Source organism: Microtus oregoni, unplaced genomic scaffold, assembly GCF_018167655.1.
Source record: "Microtus oregoni isolate MIOR12 unplaced genomic scaffold, Mior012 000047F_ref0000412, whole genome shotgun sequence".
Taxonomy (NCBI): Eukaryota; Metazoa; Chordata; class Mammalia; order Rodentia; family Cricetidae; genus Microtus; species Microtus oregoni.
In genome coordinates this window covers 14093838-14100590 of record NW_024543221.1, presented here as the reverse complement: position 1 = coordinate 14100590, position 6753 = coordinate 14093838, and the positions used below count along the sequence as shown (strand labels likewise).

The following is a 6753-nucleotide window of genomic DNA, read 5'->3' as shown; positions in this document are numbered from 1 at the left end:
CCCACTGGCATACTTTCTCCAGCAAGGCTGCACCCCCTAAAACTCCCCCAATTCTGCCACCAACTGGGGACTAAGTGTTCCAATGCCTGGAACTATAGGGGACATCTCATTCAAACCCTCACACAGCCTTGAAGGAGGTCTAGCTCTGACTGTGTTTAGTGCCTGGTTGTGGTAGGAATAGATTCAGGAGACAGATCTCTGTGTTCAAAGCTCAGCTCTTCATGTGTCAATGGAGAAGGGCAATCCCAGCCTATGGTTATAGAAGAATGACAATCTAGGTAGAACACCTGACCCAGAACGTGCTTGGTGGGCAGCCAGTGGCAGGCGCCTGCTATGGGGCTGCCTTGCTTCCCACAAGCAATATATACCTTCTCAGTTGTAAGCAGCAGAACTTGGCCTGGCTGGATATGACCTGGGTAGCTAAGTATGCAGAATACCAGAACGGCTGAGCTACTGGGTAAGAACATTGGTAGGAACCCAGGGGCTCTATCCCACCAGCATTGCACTAGCTGCTGGAAGGAATGTACAGGCAGCTGTGCTTGCTGGGGGGGGGGGGGGGGAGGCTGCTGCCCCTTTAAATGGCTGTCAATCATCCTTCAAGGTTTTGTTTGTTTCCCTTAAGGCTCTCCAGAGAGAAACTCAAGGAATCAGCCAAAATCTCGTAGGTGACCTTTGCTCATTATAATCTCATTGTGATGCTAAATTTTCTACCCTGGAGATGTTCCTGTCTGCCATGTGTGAACATGTGACATATGAGAAAGCCTGTTCTTAAACCGAGCATGCTCAATAGATGTGTCTGCCTCTACATATGATGGTGGAACTTTCCTAAATGAATATGCGTGAGTTTCGATGCTGGCTTTTTTTGTTTTGATAGCCTCTGCTTTGGGAGTTATCCCCGGTGATTTCCTTACTCATACAGAAACACAACCCTCATATCTGTCCGCTGGTTCCAAGTTCTGCTTTGTTCTTGCCCATTGTGCCATGGTACAAGGTTGTGCTGAAGAGGTGCCCTGGCTCTGAGAAATAGCCCAGTTGCTGCATGTTACTTCCGATTTGTCCTCATTGGGAACCAAACTTACCCTAACCATCACTTACCTAGCCTCTCTTTCTCATTCTTCCCTTACCCCAACCCAGGAAGCTGGGAGAGTATCTCCAGGTGGTAATAGTTCTTCAGAATGTTTTAAGTGAATTTGTCTCACCTTACCCTCAAAGTCTTAAAAGATTCCATCCTATTGAAGTGCGAGCTGTACTAGCTAATTTTTTTTTTCACTTTTCCACAGCTAGCCCCTACCAAAATATCCGCAGCACTGTTAGCTTCACTGGGTCTCTCTCCTCCCATGGTGAGGTGGGACATTGTGGTGGTGGTGGCACAGGAAGGAAGAGGCTATTCACCTCGTGACAGACAGGGAAGAGAAGAGCCTGGGGACAAGATAAACTCAAGGCCTCAGGCACAGGGACCCATTCACTCTGGCTAGGTCCTACTGCCTAAAGTTTCCAGAGCCTCCCCACGGTATGGTGTTTGTGAACAAATGTCCATTCACCAAAGAAGAACACTAATGGCAGACATCATCATCCTCATCATCATCATCATCATCATCTTCATCATCATCATCATCATTCTACCCAAGCTTGGTCAGTGAAACAGTGAGTTTCTTGCAGCTACTTACAAGAATTTGAGTGGGGGAGGGGCTGCCTACAAGAACAGGGATGACTCAAAGGCAGGTGTGTGACCGAAGATCCCACCCCAACATGTGTGACACTCACCTAAGATGCATCCTTGAGTTCACTGAGTACTTGCAGACAGCTCTGCAGGCAGAAGAACCTCCAACTCCCAGCAACTGTCCCTGCTTTTTTAACTTGCAGGAAGATCTTTGTGGTATAGCAGGGCTAGAGAGGGCACAAGAAGATTGCCAGGACACCACAGCTCCAGGAACAGGGCTGGATGAGTCCGTTCTGCCGTAAGCCCCACACCTCTGCACCACACACAAGCATCCACGGGGCCTCCAGTACTTGTCTGCTCCAAACGTTTGTTAACTTTGCACCTACTTAGAAACACCACCTACCAACTTCTCAACACCAGCTCAACGTAAGCTAAGAACTGAAGGAAGCTTAGTGGAAGTTTAGTGACAAGATCTGGGCAGCATTTGCACGAGGGCCTGCGGGTGTCACCTCTAATCAGTGGCAGAACAGGCCACATCGGCAGCTGTCACGAATAGGGTCCCCCTGAAGGATTGAGTTGTCATAGAAAGGCCAGGAGGATTGTCAGTGAAGAACACTCAGAATCCAAACAGCTTTTCTTATTAAGATATTTATTGCTAAAGATCAGTTTAGTAAGCATAAATTCTGTTCTAAATCATACCCATAAATTGTGTTCCTGGCTTAAAAAAATCAGTGTGTTTTTTAATTACATGTGTGAGTGTGTACATGTGTGTGCGTGTGTATGTGAGTGAGACACTCATGGAAGCTAGAGGTATTGGATTTTCTGGAGCTAGAGTTACTGGTTTGTGTGAGCCACCCAACATGCAAGCTGTAAACCAAACTCAGGTCCTCTGGAAGAACAGGAAGTGCTCTTAATCATTGAGCCATCTCTCCTACCTGATTCTCTTTCTGACTTGATCATTTGAACATAGCAAAATCAGAAATTTCATGTCAGTTGAACAGTATAGAGTATATGAGTGTAGATCCAGGCTAGAGAACAAGACAAGAGGCCACAGAAGAAGAAAGAGCTGTTGGACGATTGGGGAGGACAAGAGAACACAGGACACCAGAAAGAAGAAAGGCAGTTGGGGCCTGGTGAGAGACAAGGAATATATCTGGAAAATTTTCCCCCTTCTGCAATTCTTTCTTACCACATCCCCAAAATATAACACATGCTCATTGTCTTCAATTTTATCAAGACTATGATATATCTAACACATAGTAGACTGTACACTCCTACAAACAAAACAAAACACAAACTCGATGGAACAACAAAGAAACAACATGAATCTCTCAACTTTCTGTGTTAACCTCAGAAGTCTTTATAAACAAATAAATCCATATTTCCTGGGCTTTAAACTTGAGAGTCCAAGCATAAAGTTTCAGTTCAAATAAATTTACAAATATTTAACATCTCAAGTCAAATGTACATAATTGGTCCTTTCTTCATTAAAGTTGTTAGCTCAGAATTATTATATTCCATTTTCAACACATTGTTAATTTCCTCTTTCTTTATCACTGTGTTAAGAATTCTTAGAACAAAGCTGTTTTTGACCTGGGTTAATTCTGTTTTATTTCTATAAATACATTCTGGACACAAAATATTACTTTTCGAGAGATAGATTAGTTAGTAAGTTTTGATTTAAAAAAATTCCCAATAACACATCTTCCAAGGGCAGGTTTCTTGGCGGCTTTAGCTTAATTTAATGCATTTTATATCCTGTTGCCTCTTGGGCTTGGAGGGGACTCGGGGGTGTTGTTTAGTTGGTGTTTTCTGCAGAAGTCCCAACTGTTGCTGTCATTCTTGACCAGAGACGGGGGTCATCTCACGCCTGCTTCCCATAGGCCATGTCTATTTCTTGCATAACAGTTTAATGGCCCAGTGCCTAGCCACAGCGGCAGCTGTCATCATCTTGGCCCTTACTCTGAGAAGAAAAGGACGGAAAACAAGATCAGTCATTGAATTGTCTGGGGCATCTTCGTCTGTGCAGACCGAAGAGAACCCAGCAAAGGCATCCCTTGTCTTTCCAGTAAGCTCATGTCACACTTATCCTTATGAAGTGAGACAGCTGACTTTCGTATTCACACCAACGCTGTAGTTTGATATTCACTAATTCATTCTCTTTTGAATCTCTGTATGCATGCCGTGTGTGTGTGTGTGTTCACGTGTGTCACTTAAGATGGACACATGTTGTTACATGGGCATGGTGGAGGTCAGAGGGCAACCTCAGGTGCCGTTTTGATGGAGGAAGGTCATTGGCTAATAAAGGCACTGCCCTGGCCCATTTTATTGGTTAGAGGATAGGTGGGAGGAGAAAACAGGACAGAACACTGGGAGGAAGAGGAAGTGAGGTCAGAGTCTCGACAGCTTTCCTCTCAGGAGCAGACGCCTGAGAGAGACGCCATGCCCCGCTCCCAGCATGAAGCTCCAACCCAGGATGGACTAGGCTAGAATCTTCCCGGTAAGACCGGTTCTCACAGATTATTAGAGATGGGTTGATTGGGATGTGAGAATTAGCCAGTAAGGGCTAGGGCTAAAGGGCCAAGCAGTGATTAAAAGAATACAGTTTGTGTGTTGTTATTTCGGAGCATAAGCTAGCCATGTGGGCGGCCGGGTGTGGGGGACGCAGCCCTGCCGCCCCATATTACTACAGTTGACGCCCACGTGGACAACTGAATCCACAGAAAGCCTGAAAAAGCTTGGCAAAGAGTAAAGCATGTTTTCTTGATAGTGACAATTTCTCGGATCTACTCTGCTTGCTAGAGGCAAGCAAGCGCCTCTTCTAAGAGAGGCTTCCTGACTCAGCTTCAGCTGCAAAACCCTGCAGCTCATTAAGAGTTCCTGCCACGAAACACTTAAATGGTGTTGACGGAAAGCTGAACGCATGCTTTTCGGTTTTCAGCTGTAGCAGGAAAAAAGCTGCGCCGTTTAAAAATGCCGGCTTTCTGGGCCATCCTGCCAGGGCAAACTCTGACTGTTTGAGGCAGGAGGGCCGGCTACCGAGAGGACTTGAGTGTTGTCTGTTGTAGCTCACTTGCTGGCAGGGACCTTGAAATGCCATACAGTTGTTGCAGTAAACATGGCTACAGCCTGTATATCTGCCATGAGGCTGGAAAGCTAAGGAATGGACTGGATCTAGCTGGCAAAGCCACGCCTTTAATCCTACTGATATCGCTTGGTAAATTAAAGATTCATGTGGTCAGAAAAAGAGAGATATACAGTAAAGAGAGATTCAAAGACAGAGAAAATTTCTGAATGGTTTAAAGTGTGTTAAAAATATACGCAGACTAAAAGTTGAAGTTCTTAAAGTAAAAAACAAAAAAAGGAAGAGAGTTGTTGTGTGTGGTAGCACAGACCTTTAATCCTAACACTTGGAAGGCAGAGGGAGATTGACCTCTGTGACTTCAAGGTGTGGTAGCACACGCCTTTAATCCCAGTGCCTAGAAGGCAGAGGCAAACAGATCTCTGTGAGTTCAAGGTGTAGTAGCATACACCTTTAATCCCTAATGCCTGGGAGGCAGAGACAGGCTGATCTCTGAGAGTTCAAAGACAGCCTGGTCTACAGAGTTACTTCAGGTCAAAGATACAGAGAACCTATCTCAAAAAGCAAAAAGTTAAAAGTAAAAATAAACAAAATAGAGGTTAAAACAAAGCTGTACAAAGATGGAAAATAGACAGAGAATCTTGATGCTGTATGCTATTATGCTCTCTTTGAATTATTTGAATGCTGAGGAAGGAGTAACAGCTGCTAAAAGATATTTATTTATAAATACTGCTGAACTAATCCAACATAGATATTATGAATTTGGATCTAAGGATATGATACTTTGGAAAGGAGTTTCTTATTTTGTTTTCACAGAGGATGAGATGCTGTTCATTTCTTCTATTCTGATTTGGTATGATGGACCACGCCCTCCTGAAGGGTTGCAGTGAACATCTTCAGAAAATTGCTTCGCTCAACTGCCAACTGAGATGAAACTAGCACACAGGTTATACCATGAAAGACCTAATTAACGACGCCCCCATTCAGCAGGAAGCAGTTTGGAGAGAAATAACTGCGCCCATATTCCCAAAAAATGTTTATAAATGTTCTTTTACATTTAAAGGGGGATATGTTATAGGTATGAATAATTTGCATTAGTATAGATTTTGCTTTATTGACAGAGATTTAAGGTCAATTTTGTTATATGTATATGTATTTCTGATATTGATTAAGGTGTTGTGATTGTGTAGTTCATTATTAAAATGTAATGTATAATTAGTAAATATAGGTTGTTGATGGATAATCATAAATAATAGTCAAGTTTGTAGTCATGTTAGTTAAGATTTTCTAGATGTGCATAGATATATCTTAGATAGGCATTCTTCATATCTTTCAAAGATTATAGAATATGGCATTTTAAATGTTTTAATAACTTAGGACTTTTCATGACAATGAGACACTCTGCTCCTGGCAGCAACAATGTACTTCAAGAGGAAGATGGGCATCGAAGAGGATCCTTATGGAGTTTGATAGCCATTTGGGCAAGAAACTGCTCTTGCCTGGACTATTGCATAAACTGGACACAGAGAACCCGCAGAGAGAGGACTACTGAACTTGCCTAAGGTGAGATGATCTTTCGGGGTTCCTGATTCATGAAAGAGTCTGCGAGACATTCTGTAGGACACAACAGATAGTGACTGAACTGACTTTGAATTTTCCTGCTTTATGGAAATGTCTGCTGGATACCAAGGGCCTGAAGGCTGAAGATGGATGCCCCAACGGTACAAAAGAACTTTGGGTGACTGTCCAGGCAGCGAGATGTCTTTGTCATTTCTAGAGTTTGAAGTTTCTTAGTTCTTATTTACTTAGGTAATATTATATCTTTCTGGAGTCTTTGATGGAGTTAAGAATAGTTAGTTATAGTTATAGTTTTCCTTAGTTATGATAAAGATTATTGTAACTTTTACTTGATAACTGTTTTGTTATATGTAATTTTGCTATGTTAAAGTTAAAGCCTTTTTTTTTTTTTGTTTAAACTGAAAAAGTGGAAATGATGGAGGAAGGTCATTGG

The 6753-nt window shown here is 42.9% G+C and overlaps 1 long non-coding RNA gene across 1 annotated transcript in view; it reads right to left on the bottom strand.

The window, feature by feature from the left end:
- Positions 1-2326: 2326 nt before the first annotated feature.
- Positions 2327-6753, bottom strand: part of LOC121435829 — a 76582-nt gene continuing 72155 nt past the window's right edge. The window contains exon 4 of the long non-coding RNA XR_005972621.1: positions 2327-3623. This is a non-coding gene — a long non-coding RNA (uncharacterized LOC121435829). The remainder of the gene's footprint in view (positions 3624-6753) is intronic.